At 37.9% G+C, this 21,145-nt stretch overlaps 1 protein-coding gene across 4 annotated transcripts in view; it reads left to right on the forward strand.

Annotated features, from left to right (window-relative positions):
* The window catches only part of SGCG (sarcoglycan gamma), a 166,105-nt gene that overhangs the window by 98,765 nt on the left and 46,195 nt on the right, over nucleotides 1–21,145 (forward strand). The gene's annotated exons all lie outside the window — the stretch shown is intronic.

Below are 21,145 nucleotides of genomic sequence, written 5' to 3' on the forward strand. Positions count from 1 at the left end.
AGAGGTCCTTCACATTCCTTGTAAGTTGTATTCCTAGGTATTTTATTCTCTTTGTAGCAATTGTGAATGGGAGGTCACTCATGATTTGGCTCTCTGTTTGTGTGTTATTGTTGTGTAGGGATGCTCGTGATTTTTGCACATTGATTTTGTATCCTGAGACATTGCTGAAGTTGCTTATCAGCTTAAGAAGATTTTGGACTGAGACGATGGGGTTTTCTAAATATACAACCATGTCATTTGCAAATAGGGACAATTTGACTTCCTCTTTTCCTAACTGAATACCCTTTATTTCTTCCTCTTGCCTGATTACCCTGGCCAGAACTTCCAACACTATGTTGAATAGGAATGGTGAGAGAGGGCATCCCTGTCTTGTGCCAGTTTTCAAAGGGAATGCTTCCAGTTTTTGCCCATTCAGTATGATATTGGCTGTGGGTTTGTCATAAATAGCTCTTATTATTTTGAGATATGTCCCATCAATACCTAGTTTATTGAGAGTTTTTAGCATGAAGGCTGTTGAATTTTGTTGAAGGCCTTTTCTGCATCTATTGAGATAATCATGTGGTTTTTGTCTTTGGTTCTGTTTATGTGATGGATTATGTTTAATGATTTGCATATGTTGACCCAATCTTGCATCCCAGGGATGAATCCAACTAGATCTTGGTGGATAAGCTTTTTGATGTGCTGCTGGATTTGGTTTGCCAGTATTTTATTGAGGATTTTTGCATCGATGTTCATCAGGGATATTGGTCTAAAATTCTGTTTTGTTGTGTCTCTGCCAGGCTTTGGTATCAGGATGATGCTGGCCTCATAAAATGAGTTAGGAGGATTCCCTCTTTATCTATTGATTGGAATAGCTTCAGGAGGAATGGTACCAGCTCCTCTTTGTACCTCTGGTAGAATTTGGCTGTAAATCCGTCTGCTCTTGGACTTTTTTTGGTTGGTAGGCTATTAATTATTGCCTCAATTTCAGAGCCTGTTATTGGTCTATTCAGGGATTCAACTTCTTCCTGGTTTAGTCTTGGGAGGGTGTATGTGTCCAGGAAATATCCATTTCTTCTAGATTTTCTGGTTTATTTGCGTAGAGGTGTTTATAGTATTCTCTGATGGTAGTTTGTATTTCTGTGGGATCGGTGGTGATATCCCCTTTATCATTTTTTATTGCGTCTATTTGATTCTTCTCTTTTCTTCTTTATTAGTGTTCCTAGCGGTCTATCAATTTTGTTGATCTTTTCAAAAAAACCAGCTGCTAGATTCATTGATTTTTTGAAGGGTTTTTTATGTTTCTATCTCCTTCAGTTCTGCTCTGATCTTAGTTATTTCTTGTCTTCTGCTAGCTTTTGAATTTGTTTGCTCTTGCTTCTCTAGTTCTTTTAATTGTGATGTTAGGGTGTTAATTTTAGATCTTTCCTGCTTTCTCTTGTGGGCATTTAGTGCTATAAATTTCCCTCTACACACTGCTTTAAATGCATCCCAGAGATTCATTCTGGTACGTTGTGTCTTTGTTCTCATTGGTTTCAAAGAACATCTTTATTTCTGCCTTCATTTCGTTATGTACCCAGTAGTCATTCAGGAGCAGGTTGTTCAGTTTCCATGTAGTTGAGCGGTTTTGAGTGAGTTTCTTAGTCCTGAGTTCTAATTTGATTGCACTGTGGTCTGAGAGACAGTTTGTTGTGATTTCTGTTCTTTTACATTTGCTGAGGAGTGCTTTACTTCCAACTATGTAGTCAATTTTGGAATAAGTGTGATGTGGTGCTGAGAAGAATGTATATTCTGTTGATTTGGGGTGGAGAGTTCTGTAGATGTCTATTAGGTCAGGTTGCTACAGAGCTGAGTTCAAGACCTGGATATCCTTGTTAACCTTCTGTCTCATTGATGTGTCTAATATTGACAGTGGGGTGTTAAAGTCTCCCATTATTATTGGGTGGAAGTCTAAGTCTCTTTATGTATCTCTAAGGACTTGCTTTATGAATCTGGGTGCTCCTGTATTGGGTGCATATATATTTAGGATAGTTAGCTCTTCTTGTTGAATTTATCCCTTTACCATTATGTAATGGCCTTCTTTGTCTCTTTTGATCTTTGTTGGTCTAAAGTCTATTTTATCAGAGACTAGGATTGCAACCCCTGCTTTTATTTTGCTTTCCATTTGCTTGATAGATCTTCCTCTATCCCTTTATTTTGAGCCTGTGTATGTCTCTGCACGTGAGATGTGTCTCCTGAATACAGCACACTGATGGGTCTTGACTCTTTATCCAATTTGCCAGTCTGTGTCTTTTAATTGGGGCATTTAGCCCATTTACATTTAAGGTTAATATTGTTATGTGTGAATTTGATCCTGTCATTATGATGTTAGCTGGTTATTTTGCCCATTAGTTGACGCAGTTTCTTGCTAGCATCGATGGTCTTTACAATTTGGCATGTTTTTGCAGTGGCTGGTACTGGTTTTTCCTTTCCATGTTTAGTGCTTCCTTCAGGAGCTCTTGTAAGGCAGGCTTGGTGGTGACAAAATCTCTCAGCATTTCCTTATCTGTACAGGATTTTATTTCTCCTTCGCTTATGAAGCTCAGTTTGAAATTCTGGGTTGAAAATTCTTTTCTTTAAGAATGTTGAATATTGGCCCCCACACTCTTCTGGCTTGTAGACTTTCTGCCAAGAGATCTGCTGTTAGTCTTATGGGATTCCCTTTGTGGGTAACCTGACCTTTCTCTCTGGCTGCCATTAACATTTTTTCCTTCATTTCAACCTTGGTGAATCTGACAATTATGTGTCTTGGGATTGCTCTTCTCAAGGAGTATCTTTGTGGTGTTCTTTGTATTTCCTGAATTTGAATGTTGGCCTCCCTTGCTAGGCTGGGGAACTTCTCCTGGATAATATCCTGAAGAAATTTTTCCAGCATGATTCCATTCTCCCCATCACTTTCAGGTATACCAATCAAACGTAGATTTGATCTTTTCACATAGTCCCATATTTCTTGCTTTGTTCATTTCTTTTTATTCTGACAAAGTTTTTTTTTTTTAATTTCAGATATGAGTAAAAAAAAATCTCTAAAGAGATAGATCAAAAAACAAAAACCAGTCAGAACTTTTGGAAATGAAAGACACATTTAGGGAACTATAAAATGCAGTGGAAAGTTTTAACAATAGACTAGTCCAAATAGAAGAAAGAATTTCAGAGCTCGAAGACAAGTCTTTTGAATTAACTGAATCAGACACAAATAAAGAAAAACAAATATAAAGAAATGAACAAAATCTCTACAAAATATGGAATTATGTAAAACAACCAAACTAACAATCTTAAGTGTCCTGAGAGAAAAGAAAAAACAAAATGTTTGGAAAATGTATTTAAGGGAATAATTTAGGAAAACTTTCCTGGCTTTGTTAGAGATTTAGACATCCAAGTACAAGAAGTTCAAATAACTTTTGGGAGACTCATTGCAAAAAGGACATCACCAAGGCATAAAGTCATCAAGCTATCTAAAGTCAATGTGAAGGAAAACATTCTAAGTGCAGTGAGACAAAAGCGTCAGGTAACCTATAAAGGAAAACCTATCAGACTAACAGCAAATTTCTTAGCAGAAACCTTACAAATCAGAAAGGATTGGGGTACTATCTTTAGTATCATTAAAGAGAACAACTGTCAGCCAAGAATTTTGTATCCAGACAAAGTAAGTTTCATAAATGAAGGAAAAATAAAGTCTTTATCAGACAAGCAAATGCTGATGGAATTTGTCAGTACTAGACTAGCCCTAAAAGAAATGCTGAAAGGAATTCTAAATTTTGAACAAAAGGTCACTACACACCAGAATAGAAACTCCTGAAAGCATAAAATTCACAGGGGTTATAAAACAATAACACAATGAAGGAAAAACAGTCACTAGGTAACAATCAACATGATAACTCAAACAGTACCTCACATCTCAATATTCACATTGAATGTAAGTGGTCTAAATGCTCCACTTAAAAGATATAGATTAGCAAAATGGGTTAAAAAATCACAAACCAAATATCTGCTGTTTTCAGCAGACAACATGGAAGGATTCTCATAGACTGAAGGTTAAGGGGTCAAAAACAATATTTCATGCAAATGGCAACCACAAGTGAGCATGAGTAGCTATTCTTACATCAAATAAAACAGACTTGAAAGCAACAATGTAAAAACAAAACCAAAAAATTTAGTTATATAATGATGAGAGGATCAGTACACCAAGAAGCTATAACAATCCTCAATATATACGTACTTAAGTCCAGAGCTCTTAGATAGATAATAAAAAATTACTACTATACCTAAGAAAAGAGACAGACAGCAAAACAATAACAGTGGAGGACTTCAATACTCCACTGACAGCATTAGACAAATCATTGAGGCAGAAAGTCAACAAAGAAAACTGGACTTAAACTGTACTCTAGAACAAATACACAAAATATATTTATATAACATTATACTCAACAACTGCAGAATATCCATTCTTCCAATCAGCACATGAAACACTCTCCATGGTAGATCATATGATAGGCCACAAACCAAGTCTCAATAAATTTTTGAGAGCAAAATAATATCAAGTATCTTCTCAGACCACAGCAAAATAAAACTGGAGATAAATTCCAAAAGAAACCCTCAAAATTATACAAATGTATGGAAATTAAAGAATCTGCTCCTGAATGATATTGGGGTTAACAATGACATTAAAATGGAAATTTAAAAATGTTTCAAAGTGAATAAGAGTGAGTCAACTTATCAGAACCTCTGGGATATAGCAAAAGCAGTACTAAGAGGAAAGTTTATAGCCCAAATTCCTACATCAAAGTTTGAAATACCACAAATTGCAAACCTGACATCACACCTCAAGGAACTAGAGAAACAAGAATAAACCAAACCCAAAGCTACCGTAGGAAAAGAAATAACAAAGATCAGAGCAGAAACAAAAAAAAAAAATACAAAAGATCAATGAAACAAAATCTGACTTTTTGAAAATATTTTTTAAAATCATTAGCTATATTAATTAAGAGAGAAGATTCAAATAAGCTCAATTAGAAATGAAAATGGAGACAGTGCAACTGACATCACAGAAATACTAAAGATCATTTGAGTGTCCTATGGACACTTCTGTGCACACAAACTAGAAAATCTAGAGGAAGTGGATAAATTCCTGGAAACAAACAACTCCTTTAGTTTGAATCAGAAAGAAATAGAATTCCTGAACAGACCAATAACAAGCAATGAGATTGAATCAGTAATAGAAAAAACTGCTGAAAACAACAAAAAAGCTCAGGGCTAGACAGATTCACATCTGAATTCAAAAGACTGAGGAGAAAGAAATCCTCCCTAACTCATTATACGTACCCAGTATTACCCTGATATCAAAGCCAGGAAAGAAAATATCAGTAAATGAAAACTACAGACTAATATCCGCAAAGAATATAGATGCAAAAATCCTCAACAAAATACTAGCTGACTGAATCCAACAGCACTCCAAGAAAATAATTCACCATGAGCAAGTTGGTTTCATTCTAGGGATGGTTCAACATATGCGAGTCAAGAAATTTGATTCGTCACCTAAACAGAATTAAAAACAAAAACCATATGATCATCTCAGTAGATGCAGAAAAAGCATTAAACAAAATCCAGCATTCTTTTCTGATAAAAACCCTCAACCAACTAGGCATAGAAGAAATATATCTCAAAATAATAGAAGCCATATATGACAAACTCATGGCCAACATTATACTGGAAGGAAAAAAGTTGAAAGCATTCCCCCTAAGAACTATTACAGAACAAGACGAGGATGCCCATTTTCACCACTTGTATTCAACATCGTACTGAAAGTGCTAGCCAGAGTAATCATACAAGATAAAGAAACAAAGGGCATCCAAATTGGAAAAGAAATCAAAGTATCTCTGTTTGCCAATGATGCGATCTTATAGCTAGAAAACCCTACACACTCCTCCAGAAGACTCCTAGATTTGATGAATGAATTCAGTAAAGTCTCAGGTTACAAAAATAAATGTACACAAATTAGTAGCACTGCTATACACCAACAGCAACCAAGCCAAGAATCCAATCAAGAAGTCAATTCATTTTACAATGGTTACAAAAAAAAAATACCGAGAAATATACTTAACCAAGGAGATGAAAGATCTCTGCAAGGATAACTACAAAACATTGCTGAAAGAAATCATAGATGATGCAAGCAAATTGAAATACATCTCATATTCGTGTATTAGAAGAATCAATATTGTGAAATGACCATACTGCCCAAAGCAGTCTACAAATTCAGTGCAATTTCTATTAAAATACCAGCATCATTCTTACAGAATTAGAGAATATAAACCTAAAATTCATATGGAACCAAAAAAGTGCCTGAATAGCCAAATACATCCTAAGCAAAAAGAATAAATCTAAAAATATCACATTACCCAACTTCAAATTATACTACAAGGCTGTAGTAACCCAAACAGCATGGTAGTGGTATAAAAGTAGATACATAGATCAATGGATCAGAATAGAGAACCCAGAAATAAAGTGAAGTACTTACAACTAATTGATCTTTGACAAACCATACAAAAACATAAACTGGGGAAAAGACATCCTATTCAATAAATGGTGCTGGGAAAATTGGATTGCCTAGGTCGTGTAGAAGAATGAAACTGGATTTCTACTCTCACCATATACAAAAATTAGCTCTAGATGGGTTTAAGACTTAAATCTAAGACTTGAAACCATAAAAATTCTAGAAGAAAATCTATAGAAAACTCTTCTTGACAATGATTTAGGTGACTAAAACCTCAATAGTAAATGCAACAAAAGCAAAAATAAATGGAACCTAATTAAACTAAAAAACTTCTGCACAGCAAAATAAATACTCATCAGAGTAAACAGACAGCCTATAGAATGGGAGAAAATATGTACTAATTATGCACCTGACAAAGGACTAATATCTAACTTGGGAAAAAAGAGATTTAAAAAAAGTTAATATCTGGAATCTACGAGGAAATAAAACAGATCAGCAAGAAAAAAAAAAACGAATAATATCATTAAAAAGTAGGCAAAGGGGCCGGGCACAGTGGCTCATGCCTGTAATCCCAGCACTTTGGGAAGCCGAAGCAGGAGGATCACGAGGTCAAAACATCAAGACCATCCTGGCCAACATGGTGAAACCCTGTTTCTACTAAAAATACAAAAATTAGCTTGGTGCAGTTGCACGCACCTGTAGTCCCAGCTACTCAGGAGGCTGAGGCAGGAGAATTTGCTTGAACCTGGGAGATGGAGGTTGCAGTGAGCCAAGATTGCACCACTGCACTCCAGCCTGGAGACAGAGTGAGACTCCGTCTCAAAAAATAATAATAATAATAAAATAAGTAGGCAAAAGACATAAATAGACATTTCTCAAAAGAAGATACAAAAATAGCCAACAAATATGAAAATACGCTCCATACCACTAGTCATCAGGGAAATGCAAATTAAGACCACAATGGGATACCACCTTATGCCAGCCAGAATGGCCATTATGAAAAAGTCAAAAAGCAATAGATGCTGATGCGAATGTGGTGAAAAAGGAATGCTTAGGCACTGCTGATGGGAATGTAAAATTAGCAGAACCTCTATGGAAAACAGTATGGAGATTTCTCAAAGAACTAAAAGTAGATTTAACTTAGCAATCCCACTGCTGGGTATCTACCCAAAGGAAAAGAAGTCATTATATCAAAAAGGCACCTGCACACATATGTTTATCACAGCACAATTCAAAATCACAAAGATATAAAATCAACCTAAATGCCCATCAAACAATGTGTGGATAAAGAATATGTGATATACCTGAGGTCAGGAGTTCGAGACCAGCCTGGCCAACATGTTGAAACCCCATCTCTACCAGAAATACAAAAATTAGCCAGGTATGGTGGCAGACGCCTGTAATCCCAGCTACTCAAGAGGCTGAGGCAGGAGAATTGCTTGAACCTGGGAGGTGGAGGTTGCAGTGAGCCGAGATCACGCCACTGCACTCCAGCCTGGGCAACAGAGCAAGACTCTGTCTCAAAAAAAAAAAAGTGCTATATCACATATATATATATGATATATGTAATTGTGGTGTGTGGATATATACACCATGGAAATATATTCAGCCATGAAAAAGAGTGATATAATGTCTTTTGCAGTGACTTGGATGGAATTGGAGGCCATTATTTTATGTGAAGTAACACTCAGGAATCAAAACTCGAATGCCACATGTTCTCACTTATAAGTGGGAATTAAGCTATGGGTATGCGAAGGCATACAGAGTGGTAAAATGAGCATTGGAGGCTCAGAAGAGGGGAAAGTGGAGGGTGAGAAGTGGGTGAGAGATGAAAAACTACCTATTGGGTACTATGTACACTACTTGGGTGATGAGTGCACTAAAATCCTAGACATCACAACTCTACACACATAACCAAAAACCATTTGTACACCTAAAGCTATTGAAATAAAAGAATAGTAAATAAATAAATTTAAATTCTCTCTTCTGTCTTCTCTCTCTCTTGCTTCTGTTCTTGCCATAAGATATACCTGCTCCCTCTTTTCCTTACACCATGATTGGAAGCTTCCTGAGGCCCTCACCAGAAGTAGATGCTGGCATCATGCTTGTACACCCTGCAGAACCATGAGCCAGTTAAATACCTTTTCTTTGTAAATTACCCAGCCTCAAGTATTTCTTTGTAGCAATGCAATAATAAACTAACACAAATTCCAAAGAAAGTCAAACATTGAAAAGCAAGCACTAGTAACTAGCATTTCAAATCTGTGAAATAAAAGATACCAAATTATAAACAACAGTGGAATCTTACCACTGATAAATACAGCTCTGGTTACTGTTGTTCACTTTCTTTCTATTTCCAATAAGAAAAATCAACTTTGTTAAACTTAAATATGAGACACACCCAGAAAGATGCAAGTTGTGCCCAGACAAGTTGATGAAGTTTGGCAGTTGGGTTTTCTGAGACCCACTGAGCCAGGCTGCAGCTAATTTGTCCCGACTGCCTAGCAGCCTGATGCACGAACAGAATCTGATCCACCAGGACCACTGGCCTCTACTCTGAGGAGTGTCTACAGGAGCATGGTCACTACAGACCTGATGTGGAGATTGGCAAATTACAACCAAATCAACCCCTGGGGGAGCTGGTGATGTTTGTAGCACACATTGGTCACTGCCACCCAGATAATCCAAGTCACTTTTTTCAATTGCTGAATGATCTGCTGTGCTACAGCCACACCGTCTTGGATCCAGAACTTCAGTGACATTTTGCAAATCTTTGATCTTCCTTTGAAATAAGAATCACAGCATTCAAAGAGTTGCAGTTACAAGCTTCTCAGAAGGCTTGTACACTCAGAGTGTGGCTGATATCAAGAATATAAATGTAAAATACAAGAACAATAAAGTGAATATAGGATTTCAGAATTCCACGCACACCTAAGAGACAGCAATGCCATCACAGCTAAAATATCCTTGGGTGTAATGATTGAACTCAATGGAAGAAACATTTGGAATGCTGCCCAAACTGTCAGTGTTATCTTAAGTGTGTGTTTCACTAAAGTCACCAAGATACAGGCTGCTGCTTTGAAATTCTTCTAAGGAAACGGGGTGGCAACTCAGGATCTGAATATGAAGGACCTTCCAGCGTAGATGCCACAGGGAGGAGAAGCTTCAAACGCAAGGCTGGAACAGGCTTTCAAAGTGCTGATAGTAGAAGAAGAAGAAGAAATAAAAGAACAGTAGCAGAGATATTTAAATTTCCAGCCATTACTTGATTAATGATCCTCAAAGTTCTGCAGAAAAATGACTAAAGCAGCTGGAGAGCTATAAGGAGAGGTATGAAGTGAGGCTAATACCGAGGAACCTAATCTCCAGATTGGTGGAAATTTATGGGCTTTTTCTTTTTTGTGTTGATCCTCTCGTGCGGAGATTTCTGCAGCCTAATCGAAGAGAAGTAATCAGATCCTTCTGTCTGCTGCACAAGTAGGTGGCCAACAATTCTGTAAGGGAGAGGAGCCCTGGGGTGTCATGACAGTAGGAATCAATGCTATAAAAAAAGTAACAACTTGATACCCTCACATTGTGACTAAAGAACCCCTCAGTATTGGCCCAGTGAAGAATACACAAACATAAGGATGTGATCATTTCTGCTAGGATTTTGATTCTGTTCTTCTGAGTGCCAAATTCTCAGATACTACAGAAGAGATTCTGGGACAAGCCTACAGAGGCCTCAACAGAAGCAAGAGTGCAAGAATATGGATAACTAAATGCTACAGATTACATTTCAGGAGGGGGAATTCTGAAGTCAAGAAAGAGAATGTTGTGAACAGTAAAGAAGGGTGGGGAAGTACCAGTCCTGAGGAGGAGGGAGATGCCCATGGTGGGTGGGTTGACGTGTGTCACTCTTCTGTGAAGAACAGCAGGGACTTTCCAAGGAGGTGCCCAGCATGCCTGTGGAGGAGGAGGGAGCCAAATCTGCTGCCCTCAGCACCAGTTGCCTTCTAAGCCAGGAAGACTTCCAGAAAATCTACATGGCCCAACTGTATAATGAACCCAGGGCTGCCCTGGGAAAGCCACAAACTGAAAGATACTGAAATAAACAGCAATGATGGGCCAAGAGACAAGTTACTGTCAGTTGAGGATATTGAACGCTTTAAAAAAAAAAAAAAAACACTCATCTTCAGGAAGACTAGCCGCTGCAGTGGCTGGAAAGACTGACTGAAAAGAATATGTTAGAAAGAAAACCAATATGAGTGCAGTTTCCAGTGCCCCAAATAAAGAGAAGAAAAATAACTGTATATGATAATGTATTATAGCCAGAATGTCCAGTCAAAAAATAGATGTTCCTTCAGAAAAAAAGCAACTGGCACCATGAGATGTACTTTTGGAAAAAAGGGAAATAGAATAAATTATCTTCCAAACCAGTTTTTCATTCCAAGGATAATGCTGAATTTGTGTAATTGCTCTGAATATTAGTCAATAGTCAATCCAAAAATATTTGCTTATGTTTAAAAGTACAGAGATAAGATATTTTTGAAAACTACAGTTTGTAAAAAGATAAAGGGAATTTTATTTGAAGGACAGGATAACACAGTGGCTATTTTGGAGGGTGTGTGCTGCAGTGGGGTGCATGCATCGTTACTATTGGTTGCAGACTCAGATCTGAACGAAAAGATAAGGTCAAGAAAGTGTGACTTCTTCATCCCGTCTGCCTCAGTCCCCAGCCCCTTCCTACCTCTTGCTCACCCACACCCTCTCAGTAGCCAGTCTTTTCCATTTTAGGTTTATCCGTCCTCCATTTCATTTGCAAAAAATGACCACATATATGTTTTCTTAAGCTCCCATCATACTTACATGAGGATAGCATACGGTAGGTAGTCTTTTGAACTTTACTTTTTCACTGAATAGTATGGCCCTCAAATTTACTCCATATTAATTCATAAACATCTTCCTTATTATTTTTCACAGCTGCATAGTACCCTATTATGTGGAGTTGCCGTGATTATTCAGCTATTCACCCATATATATGAACATTTAGGTTGTTTTCACTGTTGTGCAGTTATGTCACAAAGAGTAACAATTGCATATGTATTTTGGTTTTTTTTTTTTGGTTTGGTTTGGTTTTTTTTTTTTCTTTTTTTGAGACGGAGTCTCCCTCTGTCGCCCAGGCTGGAGTGCAGTGGCGCAGTCTTAGCTCACTACAAGCTCCGCCTCCCAGGTTCACGCCATTCTCCTGCTTCACTCAGCCTCCCGAGTAGCTGGGACTACAGGCGCCCGCCACCATGCCCAGCTAATTTTTTGTATTTTTAGTAGAGATGGGGTTTCACCCTGTTAGCCAGGATGGTCTCCATCTCCTGACCTCGTGAGCCACCCGCCTCGGCCTCCCAAAGTGCTGGGATTACAGGCGTAAGCCACGTGCCCGGCTGTATTTTGTTTTCTTGGAGGTATATCCTCAGGGTAGATTCCTAGAAGTGGGATTGTAAGTATGTACATACTTAGTTTTGTTCAATTTTATCAAATTGTGCTCTAGAAGATGGTAACAATTTAGATTCCCAGCGGCGGTGTAGGAGAGTATATTTTCTGACAGCCTCAGACAACACAATGTGTCTAAATTATTTCCAGTCTCACAGGTGAGAAATGGCATGTCAGTGTTGCTTTAATTTGCATTTCTGTAATGATGAGTGTGTTTGAACATTTTTTTCATAAGTTTGAGGGCCATTTTTGTATCTTTGTTGTGAATTATCTCCTCATGACTCTTTTTCCATTTTTCTATCAGAATTGTCATTTTTTATTCCTCAGTAGTTAAGAATTCTTTACCAATTAGGCATTTTAACTTTCTGGCCAGGGTATATGTTGCTAGGATTTTTCTATCCAATTTTTAAGTTGTCGTCTAACTTAATCAGGTATTTTAAATCATGTAACACTTTTATTTTTACTTGTTATTGTTATGTATTCAAACATAGAATCTTTTTTTCATTGCCTCTAGATGTTGAGTCATTGCTTGAAAGACTTCCCTGTACCAAGGTTATAAAGGAATTCACCTATGTTTTATTGTAGTGTTTGTATGATTTCACTTTTTAACACTTAGATCCCTAATTTATGTGAAGTTTATTCTTGTGTGGTATGAGATATGAATCTAAATTTATCTTTTCTAAGTTGTTATCTGAACATCATTTACTTAAAAGTCCATCCTTAGGCCAGGTGCAGCGGCTCACACCTGTAATCCCAGCACTTTCGGAGGCTGAGGCAGGTGGATCACCTGAGGTCAGGAGTTCAAGACCATATGGAGAAACCCCGTCTCTATTAAAAATACAAAAATTAGCCTGGCGTGGTGGCACGCGCCTGTAATCCCAGCTATTTGGGAGGCTGAGGCAGGAGAATTGCTTGAACCTGGGAGGCAGAGGTTGCAGTGAGCCGAGATCACGCCACTACACTCCAACCTGTGTGATAGAGTGAGACTCTGTCTCCAAAAAAGAAAAAAAAAGTCCATCTTTAAACTTGAAATGCCGTCATTATCATATACTAGATTTGCATGTCTGTCAGAGTCTAATTATTACTTTATCCCACTATTCCAGTGGTGTCCAGTCTTTTGCCTTCCCTGGGCCACATTGGAAGAAGAATAATTGTCTTAGGCCCCATATAAAATACACTAACGATAGCTGATGAGCTAAAAAAAAAATGCAAATTAATCTCATAATGCTTAAAGAAAATTTACAAATTTATGTTGAGCTGAATTCAAAGCTGTCCTGGGCTGCATGCAGCCGGCGGGCTACAGGTTGAACAAGCTTGCCCTAGTCTATTCATGTTTCCATGCCTAGATACCACATTCTTTTAATTATAGAGACTTCATGGTATGTTTTAATGTCAGTGGGGCTGGCCTTTCTTGTGTTTTCTTTTTCCAAGCTATTCTTGTATGTTTGCTTTTACATATGAACTATTGCATCAATTTGCTCATTCTATAACATAGTTTATTGGCATTATTACTGTATTGCATTGAATTTATAAATTAACTCTGGAAGAAATGACATCCTATAATGTTGGGTCACCCTATCCAAGAATGCAGAATGTCTTTTCATTTATTCAAGTGTCTTTCAGAAGTATTACAAATTTTTCCTCATATATTTTTCACACATATCTTATTAAATGAATTTCTAAATTTTTAATCATCTTTGTTGTTATTGTAAATGGCACTTTCTCCACTATTATTTATTTTAACTTTTGTTTGTATGTATTCAAGTTATTGGTTATTGTATGTTAATTTTATATCCTGCCAGTTTGCTGAATTTTTTTATTAGTTGAGTTACTTTTATCAGAGACTTTGGGGTTTGTCAGATACACTATTATATCATCTGCAAATATACAATGTTACTTTACTCAATCACACACCTCTAACTGATTTTACTTTATAAATAAGTTTCATTGACTAAAACCTCTGCTCCACAATGTTGAGTAGCAGTGGACAAGGTGGATATCCTTGCCTTGTTTCCAATCTTAGTGGAAATGCTTCTAGTCTTTCTGTATTAAGTAAAACACTTGCCTTAGGGTTAAAATACATCATTTTACCATATTAAGACAGCATCCCTCAATGCCTATTTTCTAGAATGTTCATTGATCATAAATGTGTGCTGAATTTTGCCAAATACTTTTTCAGCATCTATGAAGATAATATGATTTATTTTTATTAGATTAATTAGTATGATGTTAATCATTCCTCACTTAAAGTCAATCTTGCATTCCTGGAATAAATCTCACTTTATCAAGGTATATTATTTTCTTAATGTGGTTTTGTGCTGTGCTTCTTTCTGGTACTTCTATTTAGAATTTTTTGCATTCATGAGTAATACTAGCTTATAGTATTTTTTTCCTTATGCTTGCTTTTCTCATTTAAGTATCAGTGCTAAGCTTACTTACTTTCAATACTCTGGAATAATTTACAGAGCATTGAGACTATCCAGCTTTTGAAAGTTTGTTAGAATTCGCTTGTGACACCATCTGTGCTTGGTTCTTTTTTGTGGGGTAGTTTTTTAACTTCCCCATTTCTTGTATAAACACAGGTCTGATTAAACTTTCTCATTTAATGAGATCAATTTTAGCAATCACTATTTCCCTGTGGAACTGCCTGTTTCATCATGGTTTTCAAGCTTATTTGCAGAGTTCTGCATAGTTGTCTCTCCTTTTTTATTTCTTCTAATTCAATGGTTACTTTTCACTTGTCATTCCATGTGTTGTGTATTTGTGTTTTCTCATTTTTATCAACTTAGCTAGTGTTTTATTTATTTTGCTAATTTTCTCAAAAAACAGAATTTTGATTTATTAGATCTCTTTTATACTGTTTTCTTCCTTGTTAATTTCTGCTTCTATCTTTAATATTTCCTTCCTTGTGCTTTCTTTTGACTCACTTTGTTGTTCTATTTCTAGACTTTTGAATTACGAACTTAGTTCTTTTTTTTTTTTTTCTAAACAGAATTTTCGCTCTGTTGCCCAGGCTTCAGTACAATGGCACGGTCTCAGCTCACTGCAACCTCCGCCTCCTGGGTTCAAGCAATTCTCCTGCCTCAGCCTCCCAGACAGCTGGGATTACAGGCATGTACCATCATGCCCAGCTAATTTTTGTATTTTTAGTAGAGATAGGGTTTCACCACGTTGGCCAGTCTGGTCTCAAACTCCTGACCTCAGGTGATCTGCCCACCTCAGCCTCCCAAAGCGCTGGGATTACAGATGTGAGCTACCATGCCCAGCCAGTTTATATTTTTATTGACAGAGATGTTTAGTACAATGAAATTTCCTCTTGTCACTGCTTTACATGCATGCCACAGATTCTAAAATATAGTGTTTTCAATGTCATAATTTTCCTTAATTCTGTAATTTCTGTTTGTATTTCACCCAAAAGTTATTTAAAGAGAGACTTTTAAATTTCTGGGTGAATGGGTCTTTTTGCTTTTTATTTGTGTCAGCAAATTCTAGATTTATTGCATTGTGTTTAGGGAGTATTATGTGTGGTCTTTCTACGTTATGAAAGTCATTGATGTTTGTTTACCTTGTGCCCTGATGTGTGATCAGTTTCAGTGAATGTGCCACGGGCACTTGAGGAGAGTGTGTATCCTCCATTATCAGGACTTCACGGTCAGTATATGTCGTAAGACTTGCCTTGTTGAGTTCTTTTTAGGTCATCTCCTCACTTGTTAATCCACTTGACCTGTCTTGTACTGAAAGTTGTGTATTAAATCTAGCATTATTAGTGTGTTCTATGGGTCCTCACATCTTTTATTTTTGTTTCATAAAGGTGGTTTCTGTGATATTTGCGGGATAGGTATCTGTAAATATTATGTCTGTGTTGTGGGTTGTAATTTTAGCATTAAAAATCTTTTTTGTCGTATTTAACGCTTTTGACTTGAATTCCACTTTGTCTGATATCAGGATTTTTATCCCAGCTCATTTAGTATTCATTTCCTGCATTACTTTTGTCCATTCCTTAAGTGGCTTCTCACTAAGTCTCCTCATCTGTCCCCTCCATGGCCTTCACTCACCATAATGCCTGTGATGGAGCAGGTGTGTGAGAAGTTGTAGTCCTGGCACTTGTTAATTTTTCTCCCTCAACTCACAGTTCTGCCTTTAAGTAATGCAAGGGTGTGTTTTTCTTTCTTTCTTTCTTTCTTTCTTTTTTTTTTTTTGAGATGGAGTCTTGCTCTGTCTCCCAGGCTGGAGTGCAGTGGTGCGATCTTGGCTCACTGCAAGCTCCACCCCCCAGGTGCAAGCTCCACCCCCCAGGTTCACGCCATTCTCCTGCCTCAGCCTCCTGAGTAGCTGAGACTACAGGAGCCCACCACCACGCTCGGCTAATTTTTTGTATTTTTAGTAGAGACGGGGTTTCACCGTGTTAGCCAGGATGGTCTCAATCTCCTGACCTCGTGATCCACCGGCCTCGGCCTTCCAAAGTGCTGGGATTATGGGCGTGAGCCACTGTGCCCGGTCTGTGTGGAATTTTTATGGCTGTGAAACTATTCCTTAGAGTATGGGGATGACCTTTTGGGAAACTGATTACTATATAGCCAGCGTGGTCATCAGCCACCCAGAAGTCCATCCTTTTCCAATTTAATAATGCTGTCAAATTTTAAAAAATCATACCATTATTTTAATGGCTATGTAATATTTCAAGGAATACATGTATAATAATTTGATTCACTAATTGAAATTAGATTTTTTCAGTTCAGTTAATGCCACAATTCATAATTCAGGCTACCCTTTTATATTTAATAGGTTATACAATAAATTTTTGTTAAATAAATGAAGAGAGCAATGAATAAAAGATTGTGTAGGATGGGATGGGCTGAGAAACCAGTTGGCAGGTAGGATAGTGTTCTAATGGATGGAATATATATATATATTCCATATATATAGAATATATATATATGGAATATATATATTCTATATATATAGAGAGAGAGAGAGAGAGAAATGAGGATGTTGTTTAACCTTTACAATGATTGATTATTACAGTCAGGGTTTCCAGATGGCAGAAGATTGGTTAAAAGTGATCATCTGGCTGGGCGCAGTGGCTCATGCCTGTAATCTCAGCACTTTGGGAGGCAGAGGTGGGCGGATCACTTGAGGCCAGGAGTTCAAGACTAGCGTGGGCAACATGGCAAAACCCCATCTCTACTAAAAATACAAAAGTCAGCCGGGTGCCTATAATCTCAGCTATTCAGGAGGCTGAGGCAGGAGAATCGCTTGAACCCGGGAGGTGGAGGTTGCAGTGAGCTGAGATCGTGCCACTGCACTCCAGCCTGGGCGACAGAGCGAGACCCTGTCTTTAAAAAAAAAAAAAAAAGTGATCATCTTACAGCATTTTTGGAAGGCTGTGTAAGTTTTGCATATGATTATCAGGGACATTTACTAGAAATAACCTAAGTTTCACTGGCATAGCATAACTAGCTTTGTCTGGTCAGGAAATTCTCAAGTCTGGTCTCTTATTTTATTTCGTTTTATTTTATTTAACACAAGTAAAGGTCATTAGTGCCAGGCTTATGAAGTAGAACTGTATAATACAAGATTTTGCCACAAAAGTAGTAGAGCTAACAAGCACAGCTTTGTGCTTCCAGCCCAGTCCTTTCTCTGTGATACCACATTTGCAACAGCAGAATATACGTTTCCTTTTTTTTAAAGGACTTTGCAATATTTGTTTCTAAATGATTTTATTTTAAATTAAAGATATCCTGAGGAACAAAAGAAGGTTGCTAATGAGACACATTGTATATAAGGAAGAATTTGATGGTATTTTCACCAGAAAAACCCTTAAGCTAATTTCCCAAACTTAATTAATCAGATCACAAAACCATTAACTTTTTCTCTTTGTACCAAAGCCTTTCATTAAAAACGGTGCTGTACAGATAGCTCTTTTCTTATCAACAAGGTAGAATTTAAATTTTATTTCTTAAAGACCTCTACTGCAAAAGACGATTACATCCTCAGCTCTAATCAATGTCCAACTAGGTTAAAAAAAACTGCTAGGATATTAATAAAAGAGGATTAATTGCAAACTCCATAACTATTGAAGAAAGTATAGTTGCCTCTGAAGTGGAAAACGTATTTAAATTTAAACATGCAGGGTGTATTTTTAATAAAATGGAGGTGGGATTTTGTTCACCGCTATGCCTTTGCTCAAGTAGTTTCCTTTACCTGGAGATCCCTGTTCTTCCTTCATCAGAGAAGCATGAACGCTTTTTTTTTTTTTTTTTTTTGAGACAGAGTCTCACTCTGTTGCCCAGGCTGGAGTGCAGTGGCCTGATCTCAGCTCATTGCAACCTCCACCTCCCGGGTTCAAGCAATTCTCCTGCCTCAGCCTCCCCAGTAGCTGGGACTACAGGCGCACGCCACCACACCCAGCTAATTTTTATATTTTCAGCAGAAACGGGGTTTCACCGTGTTGCCCAGGTTGTCGCGAACTCCTGAGCTCAGGCAATCTGCCCGCCTCGGCTTCCCAAAGTGCTGGGATTACAGGCGTAAGCCACCGCGCCCAGCAGGAAGCATGAACTCTTTCTTCCAAATCAGTTCAGGCATCGCGTCTCTGGACGCTGCTCTTAGCCTCGATGGATGGACCATGGATTCCTAGTCAAGACTCTCTCATGCTTGCATCCCAATGCTCAGCAAATTGTCCTGAAACCAGGCTTACATGCTTTTCTTTTTAGTGAACCACAGAATTCTTTAGGCTGTGAGCTATATCTCACTCATTTGCACATTGTCAATGCTTAGCACAGAACCTTGTACATAAAAAGCATGCAATAGATTTGTATTGAATGGAACCATTCACTTTCCTGCATTTTCTTTGATTTGAGGAACAGTTTATGTGGATTTGCTGCTCAGACTTACTATGAAAATAAACTTATTTGTTGAATATTTTATTGATATAATAACTATAGAAAAAAATTGTCACAGTTCAACCCCTTATACTTAATAAGGCCTCCTAGAATTGTAAGATGAACCTCTAGTGAGCAAAACAGTGAACTCTTACTGGATTAATTATTCCAATTATTTCTCAATTTTAAAGTCAGATAACTTGATGGTCACCACTAAACGCAAATCAGTGTTTATGTAATAAATACATAGGCATATCAGTGACCCAGAAGAGATAAACAGGAACTCTGAGTCTCAGATGGGGAAAATAACATACAAATAACAAAAAATAAAGTGAAGCTTTTTTTAAAAAAAAAAAAAAAGGAGATGTAACATAGAGAAAAAAGTCAACTTTATAACTGGCACTCTTGCCAAAAATATTTATTTATTTAAATGAAGACTCACTGGAGGGTTTTAAATACAAATTAATAAAATTAAGAACACTTGGATGACCATGTCCAAAACGGATCAATGCATTAATAGAAAGGCTTTACTTAATGTCTACCAGGTATCCAAAAATTTTTATGAGAACTGTTAGGGTCAGAGGGGACACACACAAAAAAATTATAACATATGACTTATTTTCTCAACTTCCTTTTTTTTTTTTTTTTGAGAGGTAGTCTCACTCTGTTGCCCAGGCTGGAGTGCAGTGGCACGATCTCGGCTCACTGCAAGCTCCGCCTCCCAGGTTCACACCATTCTCCCGCCTCAGCCTCCGGAGTAGTTGGGACTACAGGTGCCTGCCAGCACACCCAGCTAATTTTTTGTATTTTTAGTAGAGACAGGGTTTCACCGTGTTAGCCAGGATGGTCTCGATCTCCTGACCTCGTGATCCACCTGCCTCGGCCTCCCAAAGTGCTGGGATTACAGGCGTGAGCCACCGTGCCCAGCCTAATTTTTGTATTTTTAGTAGAGATGGGGTTTTTCCATGTTGGCCAGGCTGGTGTCAAACTCCTGACCTCAGGTGATCGGCTCGCCTTGGCCTGGCAAACTGCTAGGACTACTGGTGTGAGCCACTGTGCCCAGCCTCAACTTACTTTTACAGATAAGAATATAGGCCGGGCATGGTGGCTCACACCTGTCATCCTAGCACTTTGGGAGGCCAAGGCTGGCGGATCACCTGAGGTTAGGAGTTCGAGACCAACCTGGCCAATATAATAAAACCCCGTCTCTACTAAAAATACAAAATTAGCTGGGCGTGGTGGTGCATGCCTGTAATCCCAGCTACTCTGGAGGCTGAGGCAGGGGAGTCACTTGAACTTGGGAGGCGGACATTGCAGCGAGCGGAGATCGCACCATTGCACTCCAGCCTGGGCGACATGAGCGAAACTCTGTCTCAAAAAAAAAAAAAAAAAAAAAGAATATAAAGCTAACATAAACAAATTGGGGAACTCCTAATTTCTTAAGTAGATGATGAAGGCTGTGCTCTAGGGAGATTAATCCATGAGGCCTGGGTTAGAAAGTGTGGAAGCATCAAAGAGGAATTGGGGAACACATAATTATGAGTGCCTGGGGTTCATGTGTAGCTGAGTGAGTGGGAGGTGTGACCTCACCCTCACATGTCTGGATGGCGCAGGGTGAGTGAGCACCCATAAAACACCTGCTGAATAGATGAAAGAGCTGGAAGGCAATGGATCTAGAGCTCAGGTGAAGGGCGTAACCTTGGATACAAAAGTGAAACAGAAGGCATGGCAAAGACAAAAATGTCTTAGGGGAAGGGCAAAAACAGGAAGGTGTTCTTCCACAGTGATGCCTGTTTTCCCCGTGGGGTAAGGGGTGAGCAGCCTTTCTGAGAATAATGGCAGAGAAAAGTTTCAGGATATGATTTATCTTCTGGGTTAACTTTGACCATTAAAGTGAGCCATTCGTAAGATGGTCTTTCACAAATCTCACATTTCGGAATGCAAGATTCTTAGGTGGTTAATAACCAAAAGAATACAAGTTTAACCATGAATAGGAAAACTATATTATTTTGGGCAAGTATTTAAAATCTTAAAGAAGAAACTCTTAAATAATGTATTTGTACATATATTGATATAGGTTAACATATGTTTGACATAATTAATTTTAATAATACAATAGATTTAGACTTAAAAGTTGCAAAGTTTAATCACAGAATCAATCAATACCACTAATGGTAACAAATACCAAGTCTTTAGGTACTTGGTATTGTAGGGTTGACGTAGCATGTGTAAAAATAGAGATTTCGACACTGCTTATAGTGAACAGTTTATAATAAACTGATTTAATTCTTCA

Source organism: Gorilla gorilla, chromosome 14, assembly GCF_029281585.2.
Source record: "Gorilla gorilla gorilla isolate KB3781 chromosome 14, NHGRI_mGorGor1-v2.1_pri, whole genome shotgun sequence".
NCBI lineage: Eukaryota > Metazoa > Chordata > Mammalia > Primates > Hominidae > Gorilla > Gorilla gorilla.